The sequence below is a fragment of the Megascapheus bottae genome, chromosome 27 (assembly GCF_031878675.1).
Source record: "Megascapheus bottae isolate mThoBot1 chromosome 27, mThoBot2.hap1, whole genome shotgun sequence".
NCBI lineage: Eukaryota > Metazoa > Chordata > Mammalia > Rodentia > Geomyidae > Megascapheus > Megascapheus bottae.
The window spans coordinates 5,837,170-5,859,808 of record NC_143535.1 but is presented as its reverse complement, the minus strand read 5'-3'; the positions used below and the strand labels follow the sequence as shown (position 1 = coordinate 5,859,808).

The following is a 22,639-nucleotide window of genomic DNA, read 5'->3' as shown; positions in this document are numbered from 1 at the left end:
TTAGAGCCAAAGAGCTGAGTCTGTCTCATCTACTTATTAACTGTGTGACTGGGAAAGCAATTTCATCTCATGGAGACTTCTCTGTACAATGAGGTACAAATAATACAAATACAAAACTATAAAATCTCTAGCATAGCAGCTATTCATGAGGCTGAAATCTGAGGATCAAAATTCAAAGCCAACCTGAACAGGAATTGTCTGTGACACTCTTATCTCCAATAAGCTATCAAAAAGTCAGAAATGGAACTGTGGTTCAAGAGGGAGAGCACTAGCTTTGAGCAAAGCATGCTCAGGGACAGTGCCTAGACTCTGAGTTCAAGTCCCGTGATGGCACAGGCACATGTGCACACAATACATACACGGGTACATACCAAGTTTAGCATAGAGGAGATATCATGCAGTGAATATTAGCCCTATCTTTTCTACCTTTTTTTTTCAAGTCTTTAACTTTATTTCACATTCCTTGCTTACTGACTCCTAAAACAAGTTGAGATATTTTCTCCATATACAGAGGAGGACATGGAGATACCTGTGAAATGACAGGCCCAGGTCCTAACACTGGTCAATGAACTAGAACTCAGCTCTTCTGATTTCAAGCTCTTCCTCTGCATGAAACCAAACACACCTTCCTACCTGCACAGAGGTGTGTTCCATTCAGAACGCAGAATCTTCAACACACATTTTGATTCAGGCGGAACCCCAGTGGATTGGGGCCATGGAGAGGCAGGCACACAATATAATCCAACAGACAGCTCCTGCACCCCTACTTTGTGCAAGGCTCTGTGTGTCACTGTCACAGCCACTCCTGGGCCTGGCTGTCAGGACTCAGCAGGGTAGTGGGAAGAACTGTCAGCGGGACACCCATTTGCTGACAGCACTCAGGTGAGGTGGCTTTCCCTGTCCAAAGGCCTGAGGCAAACTCTGACCTGGAACTAATGAAGGCTGACTTCAAGGAGAGGCTGTGACCTTGGGTTGGGGAGGAGCTCCACGTTGGGTTGGGAAGGACCCACGTGTTCAGGGCTGTGTCCTGTCACTGAGAACAGCCCTTGATGACTCTGACTCCCCGTCCCCCTTCCCCTTCCCCCTCCCCCTCCTCTTCCTGCTCCTCCTCCTCTTTTTCCTCCTTCTTCTTCTTCTTCTAGTCCCGGGGCTTGAAATCTGGGCCTGGGTGCTGTCACTGAGCAAATTTTACTTAGGCTAGTACTTTATTTCTAGAGCCACAGCTCCATTTCTAGCTTTTTCTATGATTAATTGGAGATAAAAGTCTCACGGACTTGTCTGCCTGGACTGGCTTTGAGTTGCAATCCTCAGATATCAACCTCCAAGTAGGGTTACAGGTGTGAGCCACAGTGCCTGGCTCTTGATTTCTCTTTAGGAGAAACAGTCTTAGGATTTTATTATTAGAATTATTTATTCCATGTGGCTTTCAGTAACTTCATCCATGTAAATGAAGTTTGTTTATCTATCGTTTTATTAGTTCCTCATCCGCCCCTCTTTCCACGTCCTCTTCCTTTCCTCCTTTCTTTCTTCCCTGCTACATCTCAGTAAACAACTGGACACTTTGCCAAGTATGAAGATGTAGCAATCACACCTGCAGATCAGGAGAGCTTGCACTAATTGTTTAGATGGGAAGGTGTGGGAGTGGGGGCTGGGGGACGACGAGCCCTAGTTGATGACACCCCTTGCAGCCTGCTAAAACTGGAGTCTCAGCCCTCCCTCTCATCAGACAAGTGGTCCTGTGGGCTCAAGTTTGGGACACCACAGGACCTTGTCCAGCTGCCTCTTATGAGGGTTTCTTCAGAACCTGGACTTGGTGAAACCTGCCCCCCTCCCAGCCCTGCTTCTGGTACCCAAACCACACCTGTGTAGACCCTACTAGAAGCCGTGGAAAGGTTGGAAAGGGGGGGTGGTGAGGGCGTGCTCTGCTGTTATTGACTAGCCAGCATCAGAGAGGCTAGAAGGACACAGCCTGATGCCTCATTGGACTCTGCATGGACCTTTTCCATTTGTCTCCATGTTGTGACACACCAGAGTTAAACATGGAAGTGTCTCTGTAATTTATTATGTAACTGGGACTGGAATGCAGAACTATGGTGGGGTGGGGGAGGCATTGCTGCCAATCAGAAGTAGTTGAGGGAAGAGGTGTGTGTGTGTGTGTGTGTGTGTGTGTGTGTGTGTAGCCAAAAAAGACACAGATCAGTGTTAGCAGCTCACAGGTGCCCTGGCTTCTGGGGCAGCTAGAACCTTAGGAACTTACATCTCCTAGCACCTCAGGACACACAGAGCCTTCAGCCCCCAGTGGGATTTTTTAGTCTGGAGTAGGGGCTGGGGTGGGGGGCATGGTGCGGAGATGGTGGTGGGGAGCTGGGGTTTCTATAGCAACAAGCAGCTGCTGCATCTGATGTCTCACATCCCTCATTGTCCTCATTTCCCCCTCCCTCCCCCTTCCTGTGCATACTTAATTGCAGTAACGTTTTCAGACACAGTGTTTTGCTTCTCCTGAAACAAAGGCAGGCTGCAGCCAGGGGGATGCACAGCCAGCTCAAAGGGGAAGGAGAAATCAGGGGTATTATGTTAATCCCCTCTGGGGGGACTTGAGCAACATCAGCTCAGCATGTTTGATGAGAATCAAGTGATGGGCCCTGGGGAAGGGAGGGAACGAGATGCCTGTGGAACCCAGAGAGACTCGGCCAACCTGGCCAGGGTTGGGTGGTACACTGGCCCCCAAGGCTGGCTCTGGTGGATGTCCAGACAATGTGGTGACCTGTGAGTGAGGACTGGGTCCAGCGAGAGGCTGGAGAGTGGTAGCTCAAGTCCCTTGGCTAATCCATATGGGTGGACAGGAGTAGGGACTACTTTTGGGGTTATCACTATTAGGGGGAAGGGAGTTAATGCCTGTCAAATGGTGCCATTCATCTGTCACCATGCTCAGCATCAACCAAGGAAGAGCCTTCCATGACCAGTGAATCTAGCTCTTATTTCCCTGGACACTGGCATGGCCACTGTTTTCCTGGTGACCTAGAGCAGGCTTTTACACTATTGTTTTCTTTTTGGGTGGTTTTGGGGTTTGAACTCAGGGCTTCATATGTGCTAGATTGTCTACCACCTGAACCCCACCGCCAGTCCTTTTTTTTGTTTTGGTTACTTTTCAGATCACTTCTCCCTCAGAAAACCAGAGACAAGAAACAGAGGCATGTAGGCCAAGTACTGTGTCTCAAACCTATGATCCCAGCTACTTGCGAAGAGTGTGGTTTGAGGCCACCATGTCAGCCAGTAGCTGGGTGTGGCCCTTGACTGCAGCCACAGGAGAAGCACAGTGGCTTGGTGCAGTGTTGGGTGCCTGTATTCCCAGTGATATGGGAAGACACAAATAGGAGAATCACAGCTCAGAGATAAACTGAGACCACCCCCTCCCCCTCCCACTTCAAAAATGACTAACACAAAAATGGGCTGGAGGTGTGGCTAAGTGGTGGAGCGCCTGCCTAGAAAGCACAAGGCCCTGAGTTCAATTCCATGCATCACAAAAACAAAGAAAACTAGGAGAGTAGTATGTATGTCACAGCCACTGCAAGAGCACAACTGGGCTGTGAAGTACAGCTAGCTGGTATACCTGTTATACAAAGGGGGAGGAAGCTGCTTCTGTATCCCAGGAAGATGGCAGGTGGGTGGGGGCTAGCTCAACCTTCAGCTCCTCCCTGCATCAGGCTTCCTATAAATGCCTCCTTGGAGCAGGGCTAGAGGTCAAGAAGACCTCTCTGGAGATCCTAGGAGTCTTGCACATGGTACAGAATAAATGGTAGCATCTTTCCAGTCTTTTTCTAAAGGGTCAGAGAGCTGGGCCTTGGAGATGCCTGGCAGATGTAAGAGCCACAAAGAGATAATTGATGGAAACCTCAGCTCCGAGCCACTCTCTGTGAGAATGGGCCCCTGGCTCTCTGCTCTTGGGGCGGCATGATGTTGCCTGCAGGATTAAGTGTGGCCTGGGCCCAAAGAGACTTTCCTTCCCAGCATCGTAGCTTAAGGAATGCCGCTGCTGCAGAACCCTGAATCTTGGGCCCCTGTGCACATGGCCCACTGTTGTCCTGCCTTTGTGTTATTATTCCTTTGGGGCCTGAAATTCTCTCCTTTGATCTACCATTTCAATGTTCTAGTCTCCGTCCATGCCAGCTCCTTGGAGAAGCCCTGTCTTCCCAGTGTATCAAAGCCAGCCTGAGTCCACATGCCTGCTCCCCACTTTACTCTGCATTATTGTCTTCAGAGTGGTCGACATTTGTCTTTGAGAGCAAAGGGTCCATTTAGTTCATTCTGTAGAATGAATTTGTGGGGCACACCTGGCTCCCAGTAGGAGCTTGGTGAATGGGTGTTGAGAGGGTGGATCCTGCATGTGGGTGAGACAGCAGGGACTTCCAGCCTGGACTCGTCCCCAGGTGGGTCTGTCTTTGGGGACCCCTCCTCCTCTTGCCACCAGTGCTGCAGAGCAATGGTTGGGCTACTGTTTTCCTGGTTTGGTCATTTTTAGTCTTTTTCAGTCCCCTAGCTCAGGTGACTCTAGGCTGGGACAATAATGTTAGAGGAATGGTTTGGAGTCAACTAAAGAAAAAAAAATGCTGCTGCTGAGTCAAGTTCCGATTGGACATCCTAGGGGAGTGACAAGAGGCCCTGCTAACTGGGCTGAGGTGACCCCAGAGAATCTGGCTCTGTTAGAGTCTTTCTATGCTGCTATCAAAGAATGCCAGGCTGGATAATTTATAATGGACAGAAGGTCATTTGACTCATGGTTCTGGAAGATCGGCAATCCAGGGATAATAAGATCGTGGCATTCAATAGGGGCCTCCTGCCGCATCGTTCCACGGCAGAAGGCAGAGGGCAAGCATGAGAGCCAGGAGCAACAGGGCACCAACTTGCCTTTACTGCAAAGCTCACTCTCAGGAGAACTCACCTGCCCTGCGGTGATGAATGAAGAGCAGAGTTCTCTTAGGAGGCTACTCTTCCCAACACGGTTGCCTTGGGATCAAGTTTCCAACACATGAGCTTTGAGAGCTGCATGCAAGCCAAAGCCATAGGCCCAGCAGAAGGCTGAAGGGAAAGGTCCCCTCACCTTCAGTGATGTCCCTGTTCTTTTTTTTTTTTTTTTCCAGTCCTGGAGACTGAACTCAGAGCCTAAGCACTATCCTTGGGCTTTCTCAAAGCTAATGCTCTACTACTTAAGTCATAGCGCCACTTCCGGCCTTTTCTATATATGTGGTACTGAGAAATGGAACCTGAGTCCTTGTGCTTGCTAGGCAAGCACTCTACCACCAGGCCACACTCTCAGCCCATGTCCCTGTTATTTCTGATGCTTGACTTGAGAATGCCCAGGGCTGGATGACAAGGGTCAGAAGCCATTCCAAGTATGGAACGGAAGGATGGGTGAGGGAGTCCCAGTAGGAGGCTGGGGCAGAGTGATGGAGAGGTGGAGGCCTCTGCTGTCATGTTTGAGAGGACTCAGAGCAGAGGAAGCTGGGGTGGCCATGGCCCTGTGTGACCAGGAAGGCAATCTCAGACAGTGGCAGCGAAATGGCCGCTTTCCTAGCATCTTCCGCCTTTCTGGACCATTGTTCTCTCATCCCCCCCTCTAAGCACTCCAGACCTGGCTTTTTCCACTGGGCCCTGCTGTGGCCTCCATGGGACCATGTTTTGGACAGGACATTTGTGACATGTCTCGTACTGTGTGAGGGAGGCCATGTCTCAAATGTACACATGGAGTGTGGGGCTGGAGAGGAAAGCTTCTCCTTTTGGAGGTAGATGCTTCTTGAAGCAGCAGAAACCCAAGCTGAGGGAGGGGTTCCTTCCCTGTCCACCTCCCCACCCCTGAGAAGGCACAGTGGGGCAATGGGAGGAAGGGAGGAATGAGCCAGAGCTTTCCACAAAGGCTGGGGGCTTAGCTTGCCTCAGGCCAAGTCCACTTCTTGGAGTGGCCTCAGGAAATCAGGGTCTCGGTTGACCCCTGGGGCCCAATTCCCAAAGAGAAATCGCAGTCCACACAGATCAGCAGTTAGTGCTCCACCCAGTATATAAAGACAAGGAGGAAGCTAATCGGATGAATGAGATAATTCACCACGGTCAAGGCAGTGCCTCCAGAGCCATTGGTGCTGTAGGGCATGGTGGTCACTACTTCCTGTCTGTCTCCAGAACTGTCCATCCATTCCCCCGGCCCAAAGGGTTACCTTACAGCGGCTCAAGCACACCAGTCCTCACCTGGGCATGCTATTTCCCAGGACCCAGGATTCATCTCCGCTCTCAGACTCTGATTTCACTGAGCACCATGGCTCACGTCTGACATCCTAGCTGCTCAGGAGGCCGAGATCGGAAGGCAGAGATGGCAGTTGGAGGCCAGCCTGGGCACAAAGTTAGCTGAGACCCCCCCCTCCACCAGTAAGCTGAATGGGTGTAACTGCGATTCCAGCCACACTGGAGACATAGAGATGAGGAGCCTGGCATGCAGCTGGCCCCAGACAAAGACATGAGCCTCTCAAGTGGAAGAGCACTGCCTAGCAAGTCCTGAGATTAAAATCCTGGTACTGTAAAAAACCAAAACCAAAACCAACAAAACCCCTCATGACCAATCTCACCCACTACCTCATATTTCACCGAAGGAAACAGGCACAGTGAAATACAGTGAGGCTCTGTTCAGCCAGGGGCTGAGGGTGTAGAGTACTGACATAATACCCTTGGACCAGAGTCATTTCCACATGCATTTAACAGCCTCCCTATGGGGCTAGCTGGTATCACCGCAAGCTTCTCTCTGCCATGGGAGGTAAGATGCCATCTCCTCATGGCTGACTTTGGGCTGCATAGTAGAGGCATGGATGTCAGAAAGAACCAGAATATCCTAGCAGAGCCACAAGACCTAGCTCTAGAGTTAGAAGTGTTTGGGTTTGAGTTCTGTTCCCCTCTGTAGGTAGGAGGAGCCACTCTGAACCCGCTTCCTGTTAGAGCTGAATGAGTTAAGGGCTGTGCCTAGCACAGGGCCTGGCAGATAAATGAATTCTGGTAAGCAGGAGGGTTCAGAACTGGATCTGGATCTTCATGGTCTGCAGAGGGGCCTTTTAAGTACATGTGGCTTATGGGAAGAGACCCGGCTCGGCGCTCTGGGGTCCTGCTCATAGTAGATTTCCCAGGGGCACCTGGGCCTGGTCTCTGGAGTAGCTCATGGGAAGCTGGAGGCAGAGGGGTATGAAGGACACCTCTCAGGGTGGGAAATCAAGAAGAGGAATGGTGGCAACCGTTTCTCCTCGAATCCTCATCTCCCACTATACAGCTCTATCTTTCTCCACCACAGAATTAGCACACATCTCTCATTCCCCTATTGCAACAAGATTTTATTTCTAATTATGCTGTAATAAAACTGGAGCGCTCCCAGGCTTCCTTTCAAATGGCTTGTACACACACTGCCGATTGGACCCTCCTCGGCCCCATTGTAATAGCGTCTCCCTGACATTCATTAGGCATGCATGAGAGGGGCGCTTTAAGAATAGAATTGCATTTAAATGGATTTGCTGAGAGAGGAAGATGAAAAAAAAGAGAGAGAGAGAGAAGGGTGGGGGACGGGGAGAAGGAGAGGGAGAGAGGTTTGTTGAACAAACTATGAAAACAAGATGCTATAATAACAGGGTACTGAAATAAGCCTTTTATTCCCAGTCCCCATCCGCTGCACATGGCAGAGCCCAGCCAGGGGGTGACAGCTCCTACTCCCCCCCCCGCACCCCCCCCACGTGAATGCTTCTCGCCTGGGGGCTTCAGAGCTTCTCCCTCCATGTGGCCCAGTGGACTAGGAGCCATTGCGGTTACAATTTGGGGATTGCTAACGGCTCTCCCAGGACCCTCCTAGCCGCTGCTGCAGGCTGGCAGGGAAGGGGAGGTTGCATCCCTAGGCCTGGTGGAGAGCCTTGCACCCCACCCAGCTCTACCAACCCAGCGAGGGGACGCTTCCCTCCCAGTCTGTACATACAGCACAGTCACACTTCTGTCACTGATCAAGGACCTACTCTGTGCCTCTGTCTACTTGTGGTAGGGTACACAAGGGCCTACTGTGTGCCTCTATTTGTGGTAGAGGCCTAATGTGTGCTTCTGTCTACCGGTGGTAGTGTCACACAAGGGCCTACATTGTGCCTCTGTCTAGTTGTGGTAGAGGCCTACTGTGTGCCGCTGTCTACTTGTGTCTCATCTAGATCCTGTACATGGCCGAGGGCTGCCAGTCCCCACTCCAGAACACTCTCTGCCTTTCATTCTCAGCTGAGAATGGTGAGAGTCAAAGTGACTTGCCCCTAACCTCAAGGCCAGGGCCTCCCAAATTCACACTGCCCCTTGGCCAAGGACTTGTAGTTCCCTGCATGGCCCTGGGATTTCCTGCCAGAGCCTTCCTGAAGGGGTGCTCTCTCCACTGTTCTACAGAAGCACTGCCTTCGGACAGTTCCAGATACCAGGCAGGCTCCTCAAAGACACCCCCCATCCTTCTTCCAACCCCGCACCACGCAGGCCAGAGCTGGGAACACCTCCATCCTCTCTTTACTACGGAAGCTCAGTTCTCAGCTTGCCTCCTTGACCCCTAAGTTAGAGACTACCACTGTCCCCAGAGCCAGAAGAGATCCAGGAGTGGCAGAGAGCTGTGATGGCCTGGTGTAATTCACGCACGGGGCCTGGTGGCCTAGTGGCTGTGGGGGACATCCTAGCCTATCAGCTATCAGATGATCAAAGAACAGGGAGGGATTCATATCCCTGAGGTGGTTGGGAGTCTCAGATACCAGCAGAAAATTACAGGACATGAGATGAGGGCATTACCGAGTAAACGGGAGGGGATGGGAGATTTCTGTGGCTAATCCTGTTAGTGAGACAATTTCTTATCAGACTCATTATGCTTTGGAACGGAGGGAAAGGGGATGGGAACAGGAGGTGGTGGGGGTGAGGGACTGGGGGTAGGGTAGGGAGGGGTGGGAGCAGCCCCTGGAGAAGGGAGAGAGATGGGAACTGTGATGGTGACCTAAGGCGAGCTGGCAGCTGGCAGGTGTCTGTCTGCCTGGACTTGAGCCAGCCTTGAGCTAAGGCGAGATCCTATGCTCACGCAGTAGAGCGACCGCCTAGCAAGCCTGAGACCCTGAGTTCATTCCCCACTCTCCCAGCTTTCCTGGCTGTACAGGAGATGATTTGGGGGCTAGGGCAATTCATGCCAGGGACAGGCACATCAGATCTGAGCATTGGAAGGATTATTTTCCAGCGGGGCAGGACCCGTCAGGCTTGCTGCCCTTCCATTCTCCTGCCTGGCACCCATCACGATGTGACGTTCTCTAATTCACTTGCAAACTTGTTTTCTGTCTTTCCACATCAGAACCTAACTTCCCATGTTCTCTTGCTGTGCTTTGAACATATTTGGTCTCTTTTGACACCAGGCTGAAATTTAGAGTCCATTAGGGAGACATATGAGGCAGGGCCCAGAGGAGGTGATTAGGGCTCAGTCCTCAGGAGGGGATTGGTCTGTTCATGCAACTAGTGGAGTCACAGGTTAACTGGACACAGGGGTCTGCTCTGAAATCCAGCAAGGCTAGGGTCCCTTACCCTAAGATGCCTTGTGCCACTCAGTGACTCTGCCAGCAAGATGAGGTTCCCTCAAACTCAGACCAGAACTTGGGGTCAAAATAAACACCTTAGTTTTCTTTTCTTTTGGTGCAGGCTGGCCTTAAACAGGAGATTCTCCTGCTTCTGTCTCCCAAGTGTTGGGATTTTAGGTGTGAACTGTGAGGCGCAGCCAGTAAACTCCTCTTCTTTATAATTTACCCAGCCTGTGGTGTTGTGTTATTGCAAATGATGCTATTCAAAAATGAACTAAGATGTTATCTTACTGACCTGGACATGGACCTAGAACCTAATATATTTTTGGGGACTGAGCAGCGACCCTGGTGGCAGTGGCCGACATGAGGGTCCTCTGCGGATGGTGCCTGAGGTCACCCAGAACTGTGACCACTGAAGCCAGAGCTTGGTGTTGAGTGAGGGCTCTGCTTCCTGCCAGCCTGGCTCCAAGCCAGCTGCAAGGCCGGCCTGCCACACATGGCAGCTGAGGGTCGATGCTAAGCTTTGAGGATTAAAACCAGCCTCTTGCAGAACCCAGCTCCTGTGTCAAATGATCTCTAGCCAGGGCACCAGCCCAGACAAATGAGATAATAAAAGCCAAGCCTCGGTGAAGGGAAGGGGTGCAGCAGGAAACCATGAGCAGAATCCTGGTGTCAGGAGACCAGGCTTGGCCTGGCTTTCTGTAGACTGGGATGCTGAAGCCACAAGAAAAACAGAGGGATCTTTTCCAAGATGGTGAACTAAGAGAGCATGTGGCCAAGCTAGATAGAAACCAGGCTTAGGACTCCCTGTCCAGTCCTCATTCCTTTACCCTCTGGCCTCCTGGAGTACCCGTGTCTATCATGGCAGAGGCTAAGGTTGACAGAACTACGGTTTGAGGCCAACTGTGAGCTGGGCCTGCTTGTACACACCACCACTGGCATCCACCATTTCCACCTCCTCCTTATTGAAGCCCTCGACTCCTCTGGGCTTCTATAGACCCCATCCCAAGTCACCTCCCTTCTCCCGCATCTCCAGGACGCTCTGCCTCCCCCCCAGCCTCCTCTCTTGTGTGTTGAGTCTAAATATGTGTCTTAACCTGGCCTGCTCTGTCTGGGGTTTTGCATTCACTGCTATGGCTTCAGTTCCCACCCAGGTCTAATCTTAGAGCCTTCATTTCTCCAGCACGGCGGCTGCCTGCCCACCTCCACCTAATTTGTCATAGACACCCTCAAGGGAACATGTCCTAAAGGGAACCTCCAATCTGCCTCACCCAAGCCTTCTCATTTTCCATTAAAAAAGTCCCAAGCCACTCAGATCCATATCCCGCATGTCCTTAGTCTAGCGAGCTCTAAATCTTGTTGGCTCCATCAGTGCCTAGAGCTAAGAACTGCCTATTTTTCTTCAATTACATGACCATGGCCTGACCTTTCTCCTCTCCTACCAGGCTCTGCAGCTCCACTGTTCTCTTTGCTTCCACTCTTCCCCCTCGTAATCCATTCCCCACTTGACAGCAAACACGCCCCTTTTAACAGCCTGTCTTCTCCTCCATATCACTCAAATGCTTTCTTATAACCTAAAGCCTTCCATGATCTGACCCCTGCGTACTTTCTGGGTGGACATGACCTCTGTGCTCCCTCTCATCCTTATCCACGTCACACTGGCCAATCGAGAGCCTTTGCACGGGCCATGTGAGAACTCAAGATCACAAGTTCATGACTTTGTTTTATCATTGTACTCCCAGTGCCTAAGACACGGTTGGTCACACTCAATGAATGTTTACTAAATAAGTGACTAAATCCGAGTTCCCATCCAATACTAGAACCATATAATACATTCGTAATGTTTCAATAATCGATGGTGTTATTCCATGTAAAATGGGTGGGCCCAAGGTTTGGAAGGAGGGAAACATGACTTCCTGTGGATGGCTAGTTAGTTGTCTGTTTCCAGCATTGAAGCTTTGTGTCCTAGAGAAAACGAATGTCACAGGGGTAGAGCTGGTGCCCCCTTCATCCGCAGTGTGTCCAGAGCTCAAAGTCAGCTGAGGTCTATAAATATTAAGAGAAGGAACATCTTATGAGCCAAGGAAGGAAATGGAAACTGAGAGAAAGGGAACATGGCCTGAGGGCTCCTGAAGTCTCTGGGACTGGATTGTGTGGCTTAGCACATCTCTACCTCTTTATGCCTTCCTGGCCCAGCAGAGGACAAGCAGCATCACCAGGTGCTTCTCCGCAGGGAGCTTGAGAACGACGTGTAACCTTAGTGCTAGGGGTGAGGGGAGGTTATCCCTGCCCTGTGGGCCTGCTGTGTCATGGAGGCAGGTTCTTAACCGCTCTTGGCCTCCCTCTCTTTATGGGTAAAGAAGCAGAGAACCACAGCACAGGAATCCCATGATTATTAAATGAGAAAATGCATGAAAAGCTCCATGCACGGGGTTCGCATAATAAATGTAGATCCATAAATGCCGATTATCTTAATGCTCATTAACTATTGCAGTCTTGAACCAGGAAATGGGTACCAGAGTCTTCTGCCTGGGACCCACTCTCTCTCTCTCTCTCTCTCTCTGTCTCTCCCTGTCTGTCTCTCTCTGTCTGTCTCTGTCTCTGTCTCTGTCTCTGTCTCTCTCTCTCTCTCTCTCTCTCTCTCTCTCTCTCTCTCTCTCTCTCTCTCTCTCTCTCTCGCTCTCTTCTTTTATCGCCACAGGCAAGTCACCTGGAGCCTCCCTTCTTCCCTGTTTTTCTGCAACCAAGATAATGATAGCTCCCCTTCCTTCTAGCACTGCTGTGTGGATTAATTAGTGTTAATTAATGGGCTTTGAAGACGAAAAGCACCTAGGTAAGTGATGATCAGGATTATTAATGGGAGCCACAAGCGCGGAGAAGGTGCTGAACAGGGTCCTAGAATTATACAGATTGAAGAACAATGAGGAGAGGTGAGAACGTGGCTATTACGTGGTGAGGCTGAGCCAGGTCTGCCAGCCTGCCAAGTGCTCCAACCTGAACAAAAACGGTGCAGTCGCTCTCCTACCAAAGCAACTCGGTGAGCCAAACAGGTGAGACACGGTCACCAAGTGTCATGGACAGTCAGGCCACTGAGCCAAAGGGCCTTCTTTCCAGATTTTTCCATGGGTCTTTGACTCTTTTCTTGGAGGGCTCAGATTTATTGATGCATAGTTTGCCCAGATGGATGCTTTTCCATCTTTCTGTTCAGTTTCTGGAAGGTTGTGCCAGCTGCACAGAATCGAACAGCTACCACTATCATCAAGAAACAGGACAATTGCATCATCTGACCGATCCCTTCTCATTTTCTTTCTCATTGGCTCCTCTGTCCACCCCCAGCTCCTGACACCCATCTGTTTCCCAACTGTATAATCGTGCCTTTCTGACACCGTCTTGTAACTGGAATTACATAGCTGGTAGCCTTTGAAGACTGGCATGGCTCACCTAATGCAACACATGGTGATGAAGGCAGGCTAAAACCTATAGGTTAAAAATGTGATGGGCATTCAGGCATCAGAGGCTCAGGCCTGTAATCCTAGCTACTCAGGGGTTGAGATCTGAGGATCGTGGTTCAAAGCCAGACAAGGCAAGATAACCTGTGAGACGCTTGTCTCCAATTAAATAATAAAAAGCCAGAAGTGGAGCTGTGGTTCAAGTGGTAGAGCACTAGCCTGGAGTGAAAAAGCTAAGGGAACGTGCCCAAATTCTGAGTGGTGTGCGTGCCCACACATATACGCGTACGCATACATGTTATAGACGCACACTATTACCTCTTCATCCTTGAGACCATTCTGACTTAGCTACCTCCGTTCTCTTCCATCTATAAATGAGCAACGCCATGGCTTAAAGTGTTAGTCAGCGGGCATAGCTAGTTCTCATTACTAGTGAGTCACGGAGCCAGGATTTAAACAGAGAATTTTGGACCCCGAGGTCACTGGATTCAGTCACCGGGGTTCTGCACTGGGGTACCCCCCCCCCACTGTGGTTCATCTAGAACACAGAGTCAGGAAACTCAGTACAGGCTTTGTATCGATTCTACCCTGCTTTCTAGAAACCTTTTATCCCACCAGCACATACCTGGTCCCAGGGTAAACTCCCTACATGCCACAGTGCTTAGAGCAGCCAAAGCTCTGCCATCATGGGCCACAGGTTAGAATGAGGTAGGAGGAAGTGACAGGGAGGAGGAGGTATGGATGGCTTTCGTGGAGAGACCCACAGGACAGAAACACTCCATTCCATTCCACTTATGGTGAGAATCCCCACCTTGCTTTCTCTCGGATTCCATGTTTTAATTTCATTTCGGCGGCTGCTTTGTAGATTTGAAGCTCCGTATCCATTTACAAGCCTAGCGGGACCTGGAGGGGGGCGGGGTGTGGTGTGGTTTCAAACCACAAAACCATTCTCCATGCCTAGGGAGAAGCACTGAGCCGGGACTGTGGGAGGCAGCATCGGATATTGGACTCAGCAGTCAGCACTCCAACAAAAGCATTTTCCCTCACATTGGGTCCCCGACGGACCTCCCTGCTGGGGAGAGGGAAGAGCGGGTTCTGTGGCCCGCGTGACCCTTCTCCTCCCACCCCATCAATAATTATCAAGACGTGCATGAAAGTACATTGACCTACTTGGCGGTTTCATAAATATAAATAGATTAAACAGTCCTGCCTAAAGATGCCTGAGAAAACATGCGGGGAGGAAGAAGCGGAGCTGCCCATGCTCTGATGGACTGTGAGGGGGGCCCTCAGGCCTGTCGAGTGACAACAGAAAGAGTCGGACTGTAAGCAACAGCCCCACCCCCTTCCCAGGACCCAGCACGAAGCCAGGACACCCTGGCACTGGCTGAGCTGGTCCCTTCTCACTGTGGTGTCCTAGACAGAAGCTGTGCCCTTGGCTAGAGCCTGGGACCCTCCAGGTCACTGAGGCCCAGGGAGGTAAAAGAGCTATGCCAGGCCCTGTCTACCACAAAGCTCTTCAAGGCCTGGTGGCCTCAATGCTGGCTTTCCATTCCTCTCCACTCACTTCCAGTGCTTCTCTGCTCACAGATCTCAACAGCAGAGCCTCCTTGCTGCACTCTTTCATCTCCCAGTGCCTTCCAGAACCCTCTGTTCTAGGCAGATGTTAGACATGACTTTACCTTACCACCCTCAGGTCAAGGTCCTTTTCCCTGACCCCCCGTTACCTGCAAGATACCACCCAACGCCTGAGCCCCATCAGTCAGCACCATGAGAACCCCTGCCCATCCAAATGCAGGGAGAGTGACAGCCAGCTCCTCGTGGGTGACAGCCCTGCTGACACGAGTGTCACCACACTCTCCCTGGCATCGCTAGTTACCTGACCATGGGTGTTTCCCAGAGCCCTTTGGAGAGATCAAGCTAGGACTGCAGAGTCTACCTGATGCCTGCTTTTCCTTGTGCTCTGGGTCTGCGTCTCCATCTATAACATAGGGGTGAGGAGCCCCAACTCTGGAGGCCTCGGAAGTTCTCCCCAGTGCTCTCATTCCCTGCAATCAGGATGCCATCAGGTAGCCATTCAAACAATAACAGGACTGCTACAGTTTAGCATCGGTCCTCCCCAGGAGTTTTGCATTTTAATAAGCACAGTGGTTTTTTTTTTTTTTCCCAAGGAAAGCAGCTTTGACATTTTGGAGGGGAATTTCCTGGAACTCCCCGATTGTACCTCCCGAGGGACCATCTCCTCACTAACAGAGGCCACATCTGCTTGGTGGAGATTTTTTCCCCACCCCTCCCTCTTTCCACCTCCATCCCCACCTCCCTGCGTGACATTAAGGGATCCTCAGGGAACTAAGAAAATAGAAACACATTTAAATTTCTTTTCCGCTTCTGTCCTCTTTCATTCAGATGACTGACTCATGCTTGCCTCATCTCTGATTTTGGGCACTAGACCTGAGGGGCAAGGACAGCTCTCAGAAACTTCTGAATTGGGGTTCTTGCCTGATTTTCTGGCCCTGTCACTGGGTTGGAGTTGAACCCTCTCTCATGCTGCTCCGAAGCTTGATTCTACCTTCATGGAGATGCTCAGCAGGAACCTCCTGCCCAAGGCAGAGCTGCAGAACAAGCCGTCTGTCTGCATTCAGAATTGCACAGGACCAGGCTTTCCCAAATCTAGAGGACCTGTGGACCGCCATGTCCAGGGCCACACGAGGCAGCTATTGAGGTGGCCTGTGGGAGTCCTCGGAGCAAAGTTCTCAGGGTCTGGGTCGCCCCTGGCCGCCCTGCCATCTGTTCTGTGTTCTGAAGAGGAAAAGCTTCTTCTCAAGTATGGGGCCACTCTGATTGCTGCTGGGTAAGAGAGCATATTCAACAACAACAACCCAGTGGCCCGGGCACGCGCTCTGGGCAAGATGAACAGAGAGGTGCACCTTCCAGCAAAGCGCTCAGAATGCCATGTGCCCACAACAAGGGTTCAATAAACACCAACCGTCAGTCTTCTAGTACCACCTTGACCGACAGCTCCTTAGCAATGGACAGCCTGGGTATTGGTTACAGTCTCATTTTGAGGACCTTTGTCCAGATTTGTCTTGTGTGCTGACTTCTCCTGACAGCACTCCCTGCTATGTCTCTTCCTCTCTGATCTGGGATGTGGTGGCGGTGTCTGACACACCTTGACACCTGCACAGTGCCGTGGCTGCACCTTCTCAGATCCTCACTTCTACTTGCCCACAATGCAATGCTACGGGGAGGGGCCAGCGTGTGCAGCCACCAGGCAAGGTCTCTGAAGAGACCCTTTAGGCCTAGGGAGCCCACAGAACGTCCCAGGGAGGCTCTTACTCCCCCACGACTGTCTTCCTCCCTTTGTCTGGCTCCTGGCATGTCTCCAGATCCTTCCTCTACACAGCTATACAGAGCCAGGCAGGTAGCTCGTCCTCTGTTTACAGGTAGACTGACTGAGGTTAGATACAGGAGGCTGGCATGGATGTGAATGTCTGGCCAAACGGAACTTGAGTCTCAGCTCTGTTCTTTTTTGCTGTGTGACCCCGGCTAAAAACATGGATTGTTCTGGGTATCAGATACTTAGGCCTGCTCTAGCAATTGGTTTCTATGAGCAGGGAGAGTTTTCAGGTCCAGGGCCTTGTGGTGATTCCCCAGGCTCTGAGGAAGGCTGTACTCAGAGCCTCCCCCAATGAATCCCAGCCCCCTTCCACCTCAGGCAGGGAATGCTCTGTTGGATGACCAGGGGTTTTGGGGTACCATCCCTCTGAGCCTCAGAGCAACCTACTCCCCATGGGAAAAAGAGCAGATGGCATTTCTTGAACAAAGACTGGCATGGCATTTCCATGTGCCAGGCATCATTCTAGGTACACTGCTGGAGTCCATTGTTTTTGTCTTCATCTTAGGGCTGGAGAAACTGAGGTACCACAGCTACGAGGTAGAAAAGCCAAGAAAGACACCAGAGGGGCTGGCAGTAGGATCCATTTTCTTTTTTCCGTTGTTGTTGTTGGTGGTTGTTTCTTTGTGTTGGTCCTGGGGCTTGAACTTGGGGCCCGAGCTCTAACCCTGAGAGCTCTTTTGCTCAAGGCTAACACTCTACCACTTGAGCCACAGCTCCACTTCTGGCTTCTTGGTGAGTAAGTGGCGATAGGAGCGTCATGGACTTTCCTGCCTAGCTGGCTTTGAACCACAGTTCTCAGATCTCAGCCTCGTGAGTAGCTAGGATTACAGGCGGGAGCCATTGACACTAGGCAGGGTCTGCAAGTCCCCCTGGGATTGGGAGGTACCTTGTCAGCAGCCCCCCAGAGGGTGAGGTTTGCCAGCGTCACCGCTTGCATTTCTCTCTGGGACAGAGGGGTCTGCCTGCTCACCGAGTGCCCGTCTGATCACTTCTGGTTTCTCATCTGGTCTTCTGTAGCTTGTGCAAACCCTAGGGCCAAATGAATCCGGGATAACATGGGCGACTGCTCCCACACAAAGCCCAGCGGACAGAGCTGCTCGCCCTGCAGGCCCAGAGCGGGTGCAGCGAGGGCCATGGAGCATTTTGTAGGTTATTATCCAGACACACATGGGTCCTGGAAGGCAGCGAGGCGGGCTGGAGCCTTCACGGCCCATGGTCTCCCAGGCGGCTGGGGAGAGCTTCCCGAGCTCTGCCATCCAGGGACTCGATGCACTCAGCATACGAGGTGCAAGAACCAAGTGGGGGCAGGCCTGGCTCCAGTCATGGAAGACAACAGCCAGGGTGGGGGCCAAGATCTGGCCCGAGTTTGGGGAGAGGATGTGGAGTGCCACATCCCGTGTTCTCATCTCACAGCCTTCCAGCAGCCCCCCCCCCCGTCCCCCCACTTCCCCCGCCCCAGCCCGTCCCCCTGCTCATGGCTCCTCCTCAGTCTCCCCCATTCTTCCTCTGACAAGCAGACACATCGGGCTGATGTTTGAAGTGCCTGCGATCAGGAGACCCTATTGCCATCTGTAGAGAGGAAAACGAGCCTCATCGACCCAAATAAATAAAATAAGCAGGCACAGAGGGAGAGCATCCGCTACAAAGGAAAACAAGCCCGGCTTGGATCTGGGAGGTTCTGGGAGGTTGTCGTGGGCACAGGTGGAGCTAGAGGACTTCGTGCTCCAGCTTGGGCTTCTCCCAAGCCTCACATGAGATTAGAGAAGGGTCTGGTGTCCCTGCTCTCCATCCTGATCAAAGAAGCAGGAGAGAGAGAGGGGGAGAGAGAGAGAGGGAGAGAGAGAGAGGGGGAGAGAGAGAGAGGGAGAGAGAGAGAGAGAGAGAGAGAGAGAGAGAGAGAGAGAGAGAGAGAGAGAGAGAGAGAGCGCCTGTAAATAGAGAGAAGAGCAGCAGATGAGAGACATCATTGAATATTAAAATGCCAGCCACCAGAGTGAGTGCCTGCCAATTGGAATCTGCCTTGGAGATGCTGTTAGACCAAGTTGGGTGAGCTGCAGTGTGGGGAGGGGGGAGACCAGCCATCCTCCCGTCACCCAGCTATTTATTTATGCAAAACAAACACGCCGCTCAAAGTCTTTTTATTCCAGGTGAACAAAGCAAACACATTCTGCAGGCGGAACAACCCCCCCCCCACCTTACCCCAACTCAATGTGTTTTCATTAATATAAATTGTTTGCAGTAGGCAAATTAATTCCAGAAATGGTTCTTAGACACGGCAAATTTCTTGTAAAGCAAGAAATGCATGTGAGTCCTCTGCATTCCCCCATGCTCCGGGGAGCTTAGGTAAATCTAGTACTGTTGATCATGATAATCGATGCACATTACAGTGGCTGGGCTTAATGACCAGGAGATTGAGACTGCAGGGTGTGAGCTGCAACCCCTTGAGGACGAAAAATGACAGGAAGTGCAAAGAGCTTTGAAGCTGGGGTGTTCTTTAGTGGATATTAAAACTTGTCTCTGTAGAGGATTTCCCAGATTAGAGACACTCCCTTGGCTGTGAGCGTGACATTAATGCAGGTTACAGTCAGGGTAGCAGGCCCAGTTCCATTGCAGATGCAAACTAGTGAGACTTGCCCCCTCCCCCCACAAAATTCATCAGCTAGGTCAAGGTTACCCCCAGAGGGCCATTAGGAGTGTTTGGACGGAAATTCAAAGGTCCAATTCCTACAACAACAGGGTTCCTAAACCTTAATGGTTTGCTTCTCCCAGGTGGTTTTCTGCCTTTGTTAAACCCTATCTATCTGCATTATTATTTATTTAATTAAAAACATAAGGTTCCCAAATCGACCCCATGCTATCAAAGTTTTGGGGTTGGGCTCATCTGCAGGAACATTGTTCATGAGGCCAAGGGCTTGATATGTTGGTTCTATCTTTTTAATATCATGGGACTGAGCCTGGCACTGATGGCTTACGCCTGTAATTTCAGAAGGCTGAGATCTGAGGATAGAGGTTCAAAACCAGCCCCAGAAAGAAAGCCCATGAAGGGAGTGCTGGTGGCTCATGCCTGTGATCCTAGCTGCTTAGGAGGCTGAGCTATGAGAATTGCAGTTCAAAGCCAGCCCAGCAGGAAAGTCTGTGAGACTCTTATCTCCAATCTGTGAGGATCTTATCTCCAATTAACTACCAAAAAACTGGAAGTGGCGCTGTGGCCCAAGTGGTATAGCAGTAGCCTCGGGCTGAAGAGCTCAGGGACAGCACTGAGGCCCAGAGTTCAAGCCCCATGACAGACTGAAAAAAAAAAAAAAAGCCTAATTAACCACCAAAATGTCAGAAATGGAGCGGTGGCTCAAGTGGTAGTAAGCCAGTCTTGAGGAAAAAATAAAAAAGCTAAGAGATTGCATCTATGCCATGAGTTCAAGCCCTAGTATGTATTACACACCACACACACACACACACACACACACTTAATTCTATCCATGAGCCATGTAGAATTACTTGGAATATTATACTTCTTTGGGGAAGCAGGGCTACAATGGAAAGGAGCCACCAGCCATGTCTGAATTCTTGCCATTACTGACAGCTCCACTTTCAATGCCCATCAGACTGGCTCACTTTGCCCACACCATCCAGCGAGCGGTCTGCAGTACTGTTCTTAGAGCTGCGTCTCTGCTGTTCACTAGAGAACCAGGCCGAGGCTGCGTCAAGGCCTGAATTCTGGCTGGAGTATAGTGATTGCAAACTACAGTAGAAAGGACTGCTGGTCAGATTCTACTGACCCTGTGAAACACGGAGACCAGAGCAATGGCTAGGAAGGGCTCCTGAGGCACAAAGACCCCCGGATGATGAGAAGGAGGCACCGTCAATTTCTTAAGTGGTAAACGTGGTAATGGGATTGCATGGGAAGATAGATGTACTTTTGTTCACACTGAAGTAGGTAGGTGTGAAGTCACCAGAGACACACTTTAAGACGCTTCATCTGCCAAGCACTGGTCGTTACACACCTCATCCTAGCCACTCAGAAGGCTGAGAGCTAAGGATTGAAGTTCAAACCCAGCCCCGGCAGGAAAAGTCTGTTTATTGGAGCTAACTCCAACAAATTACTCAGAAAAAGCCAGAAGTGGCACTTTGGCTCAAGTAGTAAAGTGCTAGCCTTGAGCACAAAGAAGTTCAGAGATAGTGCCCAGGTCCTGAGTTCAAGCCCCAGGACTGGCATAAAAATAAATAAATAAATAAATAACTTCATCCCAAAGCAGGCTGGGAGATGAAGCCAGACTGTGCAAAGTTTGATAGCTGTAAAATCAAGGCGGTGGGTGTGTGAGATACAAGGCCTTGTTGGAGACAGCTTTTCTGTAATGAACATTTTAAAGCTAGTGTACGAGAGTGGGTACAAAGATCTACAAGGAGGTTGCAGAGTGTGGGGTCGGTGTAAGATCTTCGGGCGTGGGGAGGGAGTAGGCAGAGTTGTCTCCAGCACCTCCAGACTCCAGACCTGGTTCCCTGCAAATCTGCACCTAGGTCTTTTTAGCCATGGCATCCCATCACGAGCACCTGCCTCTGTAATGAGGACGGATGCATAATTGATGGAAGCACGATGTGATACAGTTGCAGAAACCTCGTCTGTTGGAAGACATCTGTTCAGCACACAGAATCCACTCAGTCCCTGTCACAACGCATTTACTCCATTGGCTCAGAGCCGCAGGAGCGTGTACATGTGTGGTGATCTGTAATCGGCTGCGTCTTGGGACCTGGGGAGGTAGGAGCTGGCGCCTCTGCTTTAGATGCATTTGCATCCAGCCTGTGTTCCCTGGGCCTCTCGTGCTCTGTCTGCATTCCTTCACCGCCCTCCTCATCAATGGTCCCTGCGCTTTGACGGGCTTGTAAAGGACTCAGGTGCCAGCATCTAACGCCTGTCGCAGACACCGTGGGAACCCTGCGATCTGGAAAGAGGGGAGGAGCGACTGTAGGAGAAGCAGCTCCCCAAATTCCTCTCCCGGGGAAAACTCAGAGCCCTCACTGGATGCAACTGCAGACTCAAACGCTCCAACCACACCCCAGGCTCCTAGATCTCTGCTTTGGGCTAAGTGGGTCTCTTACACGTTCTCCATCAGGGAAAGGTGAGGGGCATAGGTAAGGGGAAGGAGGCATCTTGAAGGACCAGGAGGCAAAGGCTACCACTAGGAATCTGGCCAAAGCCCCTGAACTGGGTTGTGGAGAATCTTTGGGGCCAGGGTCCCTTGGGGAAGATCCCTGGGACTGCAGGCACCTGGGTTCTGGGGGCCACAGATGGGGCTCACAGCTCAGATGAAGGCATGCCAGCATAGTCCTGCAGCTCACGGCTGGATCCCACCTCCTCTCTCACAGGCAGGCAGGCTCTTCTGTTTCCCTGGAAGCCCCCTGAGGGCTTTTGTCCTGGGTGTAATTTCTCCTGGGATCCACAACAGCTCATGAAGCCCCTTCACTCACGGATGTCCACGGGCACATCTCCTTGTCATGAAATCTGGGTAGTGCCAGCACCCTTGCATTGCACTAACGGCACATGCCAAGCCATCTCTTACCAGCCTCACAACAATTCAATATGAGATGTGTGATCCCTTAACCTCACGGGCCCACGAGGTAGGGGGTATGATCAACCTCACTTTTCACATGGGAGAAACCAAGGGCGCAGTCGTTGTTTTCAAGATTTGGGGAGGCAGGAGCAGGAGCAGGCTTTGAACCCAGGAGGTCTAGTTCCAGAGTCACTTCCCCCAGGCTCACTACTTTTTCTCCATGAAGGGGGCTAATACAATCCATCTCAGAGGACGCCCCACATGTCTAGCACTGTATCTCAGCGGTTAGGATAGGCTTGCAGAAAGGACAGCGACAGTGGGCGGTCCAGGTCCAGCTTTTCCACCCACCGTGTTTACTCTTGTACACAGAGCGGGGCGGTTGCTAAGCAATGGAGGCCTCCTTCCAGAGGGAAAATAAGATGCCTTCTGTCCCACGGAGGAGTTTCAGCATACCTACCCACTCCTGCCTACCCCAGTCTCTTGCGCAGACTCCCCAACACATCACAGAGCTGCCTCCGTCCCTGCTCCCCCAGGGAGGACAGGCCAAGGCTGCCCAAGGGATGGGCATCCAGGTCTGCTGTGTGGCCTCCTCCTTCCTCTAACAAGCAAGATGCAAGAATGAACGCTGCTCCCAGGCCACCTGGAAAGAACCAATAACAGGCGGAC

The 22,639-nt window shown here is 51.3% G+C and overlaps 1 protein-coding gene across 1 annotated transcript in view; it reads right to left on the bottom strand.

Annotated features, from left to right (window-relative positions):
- Positions 1-22,639, bottom strand: part of Dscaml1 (DS cell adhesion molecule like 1) — a 232,804-nt gene that overhangs the window by 71,935 nt on the left and 138,230 nt on the right. The gene's annotated exons all lie outside the window — the stretch shown is intronic.